Source organism: Erithacus rubecula, assembly GCF_903797595.1.
Source record: "Erithacus rubecula genome assembly, chromosome: 2".
NCBI lineage: Eukaryota > Metazoa > Chordata > Aves > Passeriformes > Muscicapidae > Erithacus > Erithacus rubecula.
In genome coordinates, this window is record NC_136685.1 from 61,113,213 (window position 1) to 61,125,250 (window position 12,038).

Here is a 12,038-nt window from a genome sequence, read left to right on the forward strand (position 1 = left end):
TTGTATGTATTCTTTACATTGTAATCCTCTGAGTGTGAAATTAGATCTGCTACCAGTTTATTTTTCTCTTCTTTAATTCTTTTTCATATCAAATATTAAATGTATTGTAATCGCCCTATCTGTTTCTGGGTACATAAAGCAGAAGATTACCCTTTTGGTAAGTAGGTTTCCAACTTTATTTTTTTTTAGTAGCACAGCTTAATAGCACAATTTAAATTGAATAAAAGATTGTGTGAAGAATTATAGGCTTTTTTCTCCCCTTTATTTTTACGTGTAGGCTCCTTTCGAATGTTTATTAATGTATGCATATCTTTTTATATTTTAAAAATCTTCTTTAGTAGCATATGGCTTTTTTGTAATCAAAGTTTGCCTTAAGGAGTGCTTTCAAAACATTACTTTCTAAACATAATGGTAGTATTGTTTTAACTTCAAGTTTCAGTAGTACAGTGCTAACAGGGTCTTAAACAGTTCTCATCCTTTACTTTGTTTCTGTTGATCACAAGTGTTAACTCACAAGTCTTTTTTTTTTTTTTTTTTTCTTTTTCTCCTCAGTTTTATCAAGTCAGTACATTTTTTTATATCTGTGTCTTCAGCTGTGAAATGAGACTAATGCTTACCTGGCACATCGTGGAGTAATGTGAAACTAGCCAGTATCTGAGATTTAGAGAGGGGCTGGGGAGCAGGGAAAGTGTGAGTGACTGAATCCTAGTAGCTGGCACAGATATACAGTTATCAGCAAGGATGAAAATATGTAGATGACTGAAAAGACATGAATGAGATTGAATTGGATTAGTTTGAACAAAGAAATCCAGTGGTACAGATGGCTTAAACAGATGAAATTGTGCTGTGCTCACCAGCATGATGAAATCCTTTCTTGTGATATGGGAAGCCCCTGTGTTGTGAAGAATGGAGAAAGTTCAGATTCCTTTACAGAAAATTGAGCTACTTAGGAGATGTTCCTCCAAGGAGGCAGCAGGTAGTGCTTTTTATAAATTGAATTTGCAAATCTCTTGTGAGTTAATCTGGAGAGAGAGAGAGAGAGAGTGGATAGTCAAAGGGAAGCAAGTAGGGCCATTTCGGGATGCATGCACTAGTTGGGGAAATAAAGAAATTTATTTCTATGTAAAACAGATTTCTAGTCCCTCCTTACTGCAAGTAAATTTAGTAGGGGATTGTGTGTTTTGCATTTAGTTGACCAAAGAAAGAAAAGGACTTGCTTTCATGCTTGTAAAACATCAAGTTGCCCTTGTTGTAGAGAATACTGTTGCCCTTCATCTGAAAATGGAGCTAGTTTAAAAAAATTGTCTGAACCATACACAATGCACAAGGTCTGCTGCTGTAGAGAAATGTGTAATTTTTTCTTTAAGTCAATAAATTTATTCACTGATTTATATTCAGTCAGGACTGTAATGTGGTGAAGTTGTGAGGCACTTTGTTGTATTGAGTCCTGGGACAGGATTCATTGCCTTACTTAAAACAGTCAGGTAAGACTGTGGAAAACTTAAACTAACTTGTCCTGATAAGCTCACAGGAGGTGCAGACTAAGACTAGCAAAGAATGAAGATTCTTTTTTTTAAAGCTGATTTGCAAATATATTTTCATGTCTTTTAAAATAGTAAAGGCTTTGAGTATTCACAGGTGTACTTGTTATACTCTCCTTGTTTGAGACCAATCTATGCTGCTTTTGTGCTTGAAGTCTTCTGTAATTCTGTCCTGTCATTGTGAGTAGGTCAGAAGCAGCATTTGTTGAAATTGCATATTTTGCCTTCCTGTGGCTTTACATGTTTTTAGTGAAAATTATGAACACTTGAAATGTTGGAACTTCCTTTAAGCATCAGCACTCTAGGCTTTCACTTCCATTTTTTTTTAATCAGGATGAGTATCTCTGAAAAACTATGATGACATGGCAGTTACTGTCCATGTGAAAAATGTTTACATTGTGCTGCCAAATCAAGGAAAGTTCATGAAAAAATGTCATTGTTTGAGATTTATTTAACATACAGGTGTGTGTGGTTTCAGGATGCTGTTGCATCTCTTGTTTCCTGGAGAACCCTCTGATATGATATAAAATCATGGCATTTTTCTCCTGTGTGGAATTTGCTGCTGTTAGCTATACTTTCTGGCTTCTAGAGGTGTTTAACAAAGCCTTCTCTTTAAAATCCTGTGGGAGGCATGGCCAGATCAGGAGCAGACCCTCCTGTTAACCACTCTCCTTGCAGGGAGAGTCATTCAGCTGCTGTGCTGAATCCTTCCCCACTGCCTGGTGTGGCTCACAGCAGTTCATCTGCTGTGACCTTCCCTGTGAGAGCTGTTGTACTCTCATGTTGGTCAGTGTAGCTCTTGCTCACACTTCATAAAGGCAGCTCCTTTTGATGCTCTTGGCACAATTCTGCATGCAGGGCCCTTAGCTGCAATGATTTGGTCACAGTTAAAGCATAATGAAGTCATGCATGTTTGCTCATTTTCTGCCCAAAAGGCTTGGTGAGAACTGTGTATGCCTTTGTGTTAGGCATACCCATACCCAGGATATAACTTATTTTTTTAAATTTGAGCAAGGAAGTGTGGTGGAACCCATCTTTCATGACCTTTAGGATGTGTCTGTTTCAGTGGGACACTATCTATGTAGAGAAAAATTCATTATTCAGAAAAAACCAATTGCAAAAAATCCTTTATGTCTGCCATGCCTTATAATCTAAGCAATTCTGTATTAAGACAGTTTTTCTAAAAGACTCTGAAAATCTTTCCTTCCTCCATTTTGAGGTATTTAATGATTTTTTCAGTGAATACAGCAATGAGCTTATTCACTGGATGAATCTTCTAAATCTTGTTACAGTACTATTTTAATTGGAAAATGAAGGAAAAGCTGTTATAACCAGGGGCAAAAGCAAATATGAAAGAAGTGAGAATCCTCAGAGGGACTCCATCCCTTGCTGGAGTGGCCTTTGCTTTTTGGTTTAGCAACACATTTAAATTATTCATACAAAAAATTTCAATGTGAGTAATAACCATTCAATGCTTTTTCAATAATATTTTTCTGAAGAACAGGAGCTTTTAAAAGCATGGTAGGTTTTGAGACCAGGTTTTGACAATTTTTAAAAGAAATACTGGTCTTAACTATGAGACTACATCTATCTAATATTGAGAACTCAGTGGTGCCTTCCCATGATCACAACTGCTTTATAAATGCTTAATCTAGTCTTGCTTCTGTTAAAAATAATGAGAGTTTTGCCACAGGCTTCAGTTGAAGCAGGCTGTGTCTCTAATTATTTGAGCTTTGCTTCACTGAAGTTTGGTAGTAAATGTGAAGTTAAAGCACAGGCATGGAGTCAGAGACCAGAGGAAAACCCTGATCCCATGGAAATGCACTGTCTTCCACTGTGGGTTTCCTCAAAGGGCTTTACAATAACCTGTTCATCTGAGATAACTGCTGTTGCTAGTTTTCTCTGTTTGTAAAGTGAGGAAATAATATCACAAATCATAAGGTGGTCATGGGGCTTCATGTATTAATAATCTCTAATGGAGATTATTGTCTTGGTTGAAGCATGATGTGGGTGTGTAGACAGATTGAGTCTCTTGTAAACAATAAAGTTGTCTCCTCCCTCCATACTCATTCACTAGTGGAAATGCAGCAGAAAGAAATCTCATTTATTAAACAGAGGTGTATTTATGCAGGTATCCATTAATTCTTTTAAGGTGTCTGTATCTGGATGGTGATTTCAGACAAGGGTGTCTCCTCCTTGACAATCTTAATGGTGTTTTTCTTTTGTATTTTTTCCCACCTACTGCAGGAAATTAAAGAATTGTGGTCCTCCCTTCATAACATGTTCACATAGCAGCACATGCTGTGTTTCTTCATGGAAAATGACACAAAATGTCACGTGCAAAGGATGACAGGTTGTGCTGGCTGTGTTGCGTCGGATCTCTCCCGTTGAAGATGATCCACAAAGATGCTGAGGCATAGCCATGGTTATCCCAGCAGAGGTGCCCTGTGGGGAATCTGAGGCTCACAAGGGTGTGTGTAACCTACCCCTTGCTCAGTGCCTGGCCTGGGAGCTCCACTGAGCTTCCGTGTCAGTCCTGGGAGTTTGAGCGAGCCTGCAAATGCTGGGCTTCAGTCAGGGCTTCCCTCAACCTGCGGGGAGACGCCACTCCACCCCATGTCTCACCACAGCCCTGCTCTGTGACTTTGAAGAGGGCAGTTTGGAGGAAGTCCTGATTGATTTTTTGCTTCACAGAGCTGGGATTTAGTATGCAAGTTATGAGACCCGTAGGAATCATCAGCCAGCCCTTGCATCCCTTTGATGACTGGCTGTGGCAGCATTGTGGAGCAGTGCTGCGGTGAGACCTGTATATTCCACAGTCCTGAAAGACATGAGAAGTACTTTCAACAGCTCTTAAATGTACAGCCTATGAGCAAAGGCAAAGCTAAATTAGAAGTATGGGTGATGCAAAGGTTTGTGGCAATGCTGAGTTATGTCTAAAAGAAGACAGGAGGAATTACTGCGAAGTGATTGAATGTACGCTGTAGGTCAGAAGCAGCCCGAGAAAACCCATCTGTGAAGTGAATGGTGTCTCCTCCACTACTGGGTCCCACTCTCCATTCTTTGCTGAGCCATTTCAGTAAGCAGACAGAAACAAAACCCATGGGATGACAAAACAAGAAAAAAAAAAAAAAAAGATAATTTTCTGTTGGGTAATGGACTCATAATTTTCTGTTGGGTAATGGGCTCAGGAGTGGAGGGCTGGGATGCCTGCAGACAGCAATTAGATCGGCTTAAGCTGCACGAAATTGGGGCCTCGGGGCTTCCTTCTGCTCCCGGTCTCAGCTGTCGCTGGCTGGTCCCCGCTGCGCCGCAGCGAGCTTTGCAGCGGGAGCTGCCGCCTGGGCTGGGCTGGGCTGGGGAGGGGGTCTGTGCCAGCGCAGCCCCGGACTGCTGCAGCTCGGTCTCTGCATTTGCTCAGTCGTGCTCCCCTCCTGTTGGGCTTCCTTGGGGAATGACGGAATTCTGTCTCTTCTGAGCGAAACCTTGGTCCCCGTGCCTGCGGTGCGCTCCTTGCGCTGGCGCGCGTGTGTCTGTGACCGCACGGAGGATCGGAGAGGATGGAAACGTGCCCGCAGAAGGTTTGATTTGCTTGGCTTGGCTTTGCAGGGTTATTTCTCAGCCGGACCAGCTGCTGGGGCCGGGTGTGTGCGGGGGCAGCCGTGTCCTTTCCCGGCGGGAGCAGGGAGAGCTGCAGCGCTCAGAGCGCAGCCCCGGCGGGTCTGCCCTGCGCTGCTCTCGCCGGCGGTGTGGCCGGTCTGGGCTTCCCTAGAGAAAGACATGTGCCGTGAAAATTTAAATGTAATAACGCGGCTTGACTTGTTCCTCCCTCATTAACCGTGCGATGTGCCACAGGGAGCTGTGTGATTCCATTTCCCCCCAAGAATGCCGAATTTCAGCAACCTCTGCAAACGCTGTGTCTCTGTTCTAGTAGCCTGGACGGAAGCGTTTATTGAAGTTGTAAAGATATACTCATTTCCAGTAAAATTTTCAGCTTTGCACTTTAATAAGAATACTTAAATATTTTAAGTACTTTGATCTGATCTTGATGGAACTCAGCTTTATTCTTTTGGTAAAGCTCAGTGTCACTCATAAAATGTGAGTTGCTTTAGAAAAGTTAATATCTCCTGTTATTTTTAAAGCAAATGTCTTCACTTAGTTGTAGATAAATGGTAGATTTATTGTTTTTTAAAATGTATGAAGCAAAAAAAAGAGGGAAAAAGTACATAAATATGTGGAGTTGCTCTGTAGTTGCTTACTACAAATGCATTTGTGCCTTAGAAATTACTAAGTGAAATACCTTCCTTTTGCAAGTGCACTTGTTATTATCTCTTCATGTTGACATAGATGAGTCAGATTAAAGTTCAGTGGTAACTATATTCATTGGAAAAATTGGACAATATTAGTCTTAATGTTTCCCCTTGTAATTATGGGAAATACATGATCTTCTTTGTGGTACTGGTTGGCTACCCATACATCTAATAATGTAATTATTACTTAGAAGTAAAACAGAAACATGGGATTTTCTGATGGTACATAAATTTCTCTGGAGCTTGGTAACGATTGCAATGAACATTCATTTTTGAAGGTTAAATAAACAAACAGAAAAATAAAAAGGTCAGTTGGCAGGCTGACAACTTGCTAGAGTTTCTGCTGACTCCTCTGAGTTTCCACTGTGATCGCCTTCCTTTGAAAACAGGACGAACGGGTTCAAATTTATCTGGCTCTGCTGTCTAAATTGGCCGCTTTTCACTGTCACAGTAAATGAATTTTGATTAAAGAGATGCTTTGAGCAAAGGTGGTGACAGATTTATGCTGTGCAAAGCTTTACCTGGTGACCTGAGTGTCTAGGCCTGGCATTATTCTATATTTAGAAGGGAACAATTGACTACAGCAGGAGGAACTGAAGGTTTTTATTAAAACAGTGCAGCATTTATAATTATGCAGTTAAAGGCCACGTTGTGGTTTATGGATGAAAACTTTACAATTTATTTTGGTATATATAAAAGGAGTTCAAGTGCACAGATTCTAACCTAAGTATTTATCATTTTGAGTGCACAACACATTTTAAACCAAGCATAAATAACAACAGAGAATGCTGCTGAGTAAAGCTAAACCACTGAACCTCTTTAATAAAGTAAATAATAAAAAAAGGCAAAGACTCTCAACTCATCGCTTTTTAAGCAATACAAGTCAACTGAACCTTTACCTGGAAGATGTCAAAATTCAGATTTACAATGCAATCAAATGAGTGTCAGTGTTTTAATACTGCTTCACTCCAGGTGGAGGAGATTTATAAATTGAAGAGTATAACTAAAAATGCCTTTTAAAATGGGATTTAATATTTCACATGTTCCAGAGCAGCATCTCTTTTTCTTTGAATTTTTTGTTAGCTGCTTTGTATTTGGGACTTCAACTATTGGATAGATTTAAATACTCTGCAATACTTAAAAGGAATGGAAAGTATATCTATCTGTGTATAAATAGATATAAGCAGATGTCTGATGAGAGTAATTTCCTGCAGAGGGAAGATGCTGATTGAATGCACCCCATTCTTGCACCTGGATTTTTAAAAATTTTGTATGTGTGTGTGTGCATGTACATGTTTTATAGAACATCAAAAGCCTTTAATGAACTCATCTGTCTATTGATAGCTTTCATATAAATTTAGAATGTTAAAGAACTTACCATCAGTTATAGGAATGGTAAGGTGCCCATAGTCTTTTCTTTCTCAGTGGCAATTAAAGCAGTTTAATTTATATTAGTAAAATTGTTAAATTTTAAGTTCCTTATCTAGTAACTGTTTCACTTGGTGTTTTGTTTGGAGTAAATCTGAGTTTTGGAGCTTACTTTAGGGTCTCAAAATGAAATACTTCTCTCAGTTCTCTAGCCAGGAGGTTTTCAGGCACTAGACTGTAGATTTCAGCTGGCTTAGGTCACCTTATATGCAAAGACTATTTTAAAGCAGGAAATTGACACATTTGGGAGTTTTAAATGTTGTGTTCCTTTCAGGACTAGTACAATACTCATGAAAGTTTGGTTGAATGCGTGGGTAGAGAGAATTGTTGTGCAGTTTGTGCAGGTACTGTGTGCATTTGGTGCCTTGGTAACCCTGATATCAGCCCAGGTAAGGACTAGAAGAGATGTCAGGGATGGAAAGAAGGCAGTGTGCCTGCAGTGACTGGCTGGAGAGGCAGCCAAATGGACCATCCCGTGGGAAGGTTGGCCTCCACAGCTCTAGGGGAGGTACCTGCTTCCCATTCAGAGTTCACAAGAGATCCTGTGTTTCTATTACAGTCTGTCCAGATTTAAAACCCCTGGAGTTCCTCAAGCCCATTATTTGGTAAGAGGACAGGTTATTTTTACATGCAGTGTGTAAGGCCAGTATTACACAGTCCAAGAGTATTACAAGAAAGTGTTGGTATGTGTAAAAAAAACCCCAAAACATATGATTGAGGTTATATTAATGTCTTTATGTGAAAAGTTGTTTTTTAAAAAGCGTTCACGTTGCATCAAATCCAGGTTTAAATCATGAAGTCCAAGATTCTCCAGTTACTGATGAGTTTTGTAGATGGTGCTATTGTAATTTTTGGAAGAGACACAGGAGTGACTTCATTTGCATCAAGGGGTATGGCTTTTTTCCACCATCTCCTGGAACTGGTCTGAGAAACACATGTACTTTGTATCCTTCCACAGAACTACCGAGGGTCCACATTTACAAAGCCCTCATTAAAACGTGCTAGTTTTTCTCAAATCAGTAAAAACAAGAAATGAATTGCCAAGTTTATAAAACTATATGCTCTGCTCAACAGCACTGTCTTTCTCTTTAGCATGATATATTTTTTAAAAAAAGCAGCCAGTCTGGTTGACAGTTTCTAGGAATATTCCAGGCCCTAGTACCAGAAATCTGTTCATTTTATTTACATTAGCTTCCCCCAAAGGGGAAGAAACATACAGCACAGTGCTGTCTTAGCCTAGCCATGCTTTCTAGTGCTTCTGCAGGTTGCAGCAGTAATTCTCTGCTTATGGTCTCTGTAGAAAATGTGTTGATAACATGAGTGATGATCTTCAGGAGGAGTAACAGGTGACAGGGAACAGTGGTGGGAGGATGGAGGGAATGGCTGGTTTCAAGAAACAACTGGCAGGTGGTAAAATGGGAGAATTTTTGAACCACTGGTGAGGAGGCTGTGCAAGTGAAGTTTCTGAGTAGGAGAGGTTGAAGGATGAAGGCTGATGGACAGAGTGCAGTTGGCTTGGAAAAGTGATGATGTGTTTGGCTTCCAATATTTTCTCTTGCATATGTTCTTCCTTCCTTGCTCCATCAAGTGGGTTCAAGACATGTCAGCCTTCGGGAGAGTAGATATGTGGGAATTTCAGCTTTGGCTGAAATGGCTCTCTGCTGGAGAGTGGATTTTATTTCCAGGAAAACTTGATTTTAGCATTGTGTTTGTGTTGCTTTGTATGGACTTGGACATTTAGCTGGAGGCTAGCTGTTTTTGGGGAGCAATCTGCTGGCTGCACTGCTGCCACAAGAGGAATGCTGACAAAATCTGTATCACTTCAGGTTCATTTATAGGCAAGGGTTTGCTGGTGGCTGTGGCAGGGAAATTAAACTGTGAGGCATCTTCCTTAGCTCAGGGAGCCCTTGGACCACGGGGCACTGCAAGTGTTCCACTGCAAATGTGTCCTGAGTGCTGGCAGAGCAGCACTGGGCTGTTTCTGGGAGGCAGAGGTAGGGCCACACTGCTGAGAATTAGCAAATGGAATATAATAGAAACCAGGCTGAAATGACATCATTCTTCTCAAAAGCACAGGCTGCATGTATGGACAGTGTGCAGATGTTTCTCTTTGACTTGCTGTGCTGGTTTACAGCCTCACAATCCGGTAACTAAAGAGGAGGGGTTTATTTTCAGCTGCATTTAATTCTGTGGAAGCATGTACTGGACTTTAAGTTATATACCTGCAATTTTTAAGATATTTTAATCATAAGAATGAAATACTTTACTACTTAGAGCTTTAAGGTTTTTTTGGGGTTTTTTTTTGAATTTTATTACTCTTCCTCTTCCATTTTCAGTTGTTAATTGTTTCCAGACATTTTTTCACTATGATGAAGACCTCTTTCAATGTTTTCCTTTTATTTAATTTCTTTCTTTTTTCCCTTTATTTAAAGTGCAAAGGGTAGGGAGGTGTTTTGATTCCATCCTCTTGCTAAAAAGTCAGAGCTTTGAACTCATGATGTTTCTTGCCATCAGGATTTCGTGCCACTGGTATCTGAAAAAAAATTTAAAAAAAGAAAAAGAAGTAAAAGAAATCTCTGGAGAATTTTCTAATGGTTTGTCTTAGTTTATGCTAGTATTTCAGACTAGACTCTATTGTGTCTAAGAGCAGGATTGATATAGGCTGCCTGAAACTGCTGATTGCTAGGGAACAGCTTTGCTAGATGAACATAACACATTCCATAGGTTTCTCCCTTTTATGGTCTCTGTTACAAATTTTTTTTTTTTAAGCTTCAGTATATTTTAGTGAAGTATTCTGCTTTTAAATAGACATTCAACATATGTGTGTCTGCTTTAACAAAGGGCCAGCAAGCTATACATCAGATCAAAAACTAATTTTTCAGTTTGACTATATAATCCTACTAAATGGAGTTTATTTTTCCTTGTATGTCTTTTCTCTTGTTTGCCAAAGTTCCTGTTCCTTAATGTTACCCCCACGTTTCCTGAGAACTTCCCAGTTCCCAAGACCAGGACCCTATTTTGGTCTTTTGTGTTGATGATTCAGAAATGCCATAAATTGAGAGGAGGAAATTAAGCAGTCATATAGATACAGTGGAGATGGTAGCAGACTGCTTCAGCTGTGGACCATCAGATTGACAGTAGAGCATAGCTGGTGTTTCTTTAGCCATGATTTGTGTTTTAGAGCAGTGAAGAGATCAATAATGTGCAAGAAGAAATTTTTCATTTTATGTCATATGAAAGCTGTACTGACTTCTCAAAAACTCCTCATCAACAACAAAACAAACAAAAAACCTTCTACCCAAAACAGAAAAAGAAAATTAAAATGAAACAAAACCAACCCACATTCAAATGCTCCACACTTGTAGAATCTTTGAAGGCAATGAAGCTTTAGGTCAGATGATTTACATAGGTGAGGGAAATAGTTCTCTCTTCTGTCTCCAAATTGTGTCATTTTTCCTATGAGTAGGGAATCATCTTCATCCTTCTGATGGAAACACCAGCTCTTGTTCTGCTGATTGTCTTTTTTTCTTCCAAACCTTTATTAGCAGACTCCTATGTTGTCCAACACTCTTATTATCCCTTTCCTTTGCATGGCATAAGTATGGGATTTTTGGGTAAATGTTCTAAACTTTGTTGAGTTCTGTTTCCAAAGCATTATTTTGGTTTAAAGGAGTTATGATTTGTTTTGAGTAACTGATGCTTCTGCACTACTTACCTCTTGCCAGCTGTCCATTCATTTGATCACAACAGAAAAGTTATCTGGGCTACACCTCTTGTTTTCAATTAATCAATTAATGGATTAGTTTAATAAACGTAAATTAAAATCTTTTCAGTTTACCCTGATTAATTTTTTACCCTGTCAGTCATTAATGCTGCTTCCTTCTCACCCCCCAATACATTGGCTTAATTTTGTCCAAGAAAGAACAAAAGAAGATATTGTGTATAGTAAGCAAAGATTGGGCACTTAACTAAATTTGCAGGTATGTTTCATCTTTATATATGAAGTGTTAAATGTTGAATTTATAAAAATTGGTAAACTCATTTATTAGTGAATTGGCTTGAGTGGGTGTCAGTGATTGAATTTATAGTCTTGTGCTTTTGTCCTAAATTCTCTGCTGATGCAGGAAAAATGAAATGGGAGAGGCAGAAAATAGACGAAATACAAATCTTGTGACAGTAATTGATAGCTAGGTGGAGGCATCCAGCCAGAGCTGCCTGCTTACCTTTATACACACCCAGTTTAGTGTGATTGAGAAAGAGATTTTACACAGAGCTGGTAAAGAAAGGCAGGGAGGTGGGTTTGCTAGTGACAGTCCCACTCTGCTCATCTCAGATTTTGCTACTTTGTGCTTAAAAAAAAAACAACTGTAGAATTGCTCCTTTCAGAATGAGACCTTTTTAATGTTTGGGTGGGGTTTTTTTGAGTCTGAATAAAATCTGAGTGTACTCAATGGTGAAATTTCTAAAAAATTGGTATCAGATTTTCAGTAAACTCTCTGAGTAAAATAAGCACTGTAGGGTAAGATTTTAAGTTTCACTAATTGCTGAGCAAAATAATTTTAGCTATTGTGCTAATTTCTAGCTGTGAGTTTTTGGGAAGAGTGTATGGTATTGGTTTGTACTGGTTAAAGCCTTTACAGCCATATGGAAAGATTTCTTACTTTCATACAGCTGCTGCTTCAGTTCTTGCTTCTCTTCTAACCCTTGGGATCTTGCAGAATTTTTGTTAGTGTGCTTGTTCTCACTGCTTGGAGATGAG

At 39.3% G+C, this 12,038-nt stretch overlaps 1 protein-coding gene across 5 annotated transcripts in view; it reads left to right on the top strand.

Annotated features, from left to right (window-relative positions):
• The window catches only part of NHSL1 (NHS like 1), a 176,407-nt gene that overhangs the window by 50,248 nt on the left and 114,121 nt on the right, over positions 1 to 12,038 (top strand). The window lies entirely within an intron of this gene.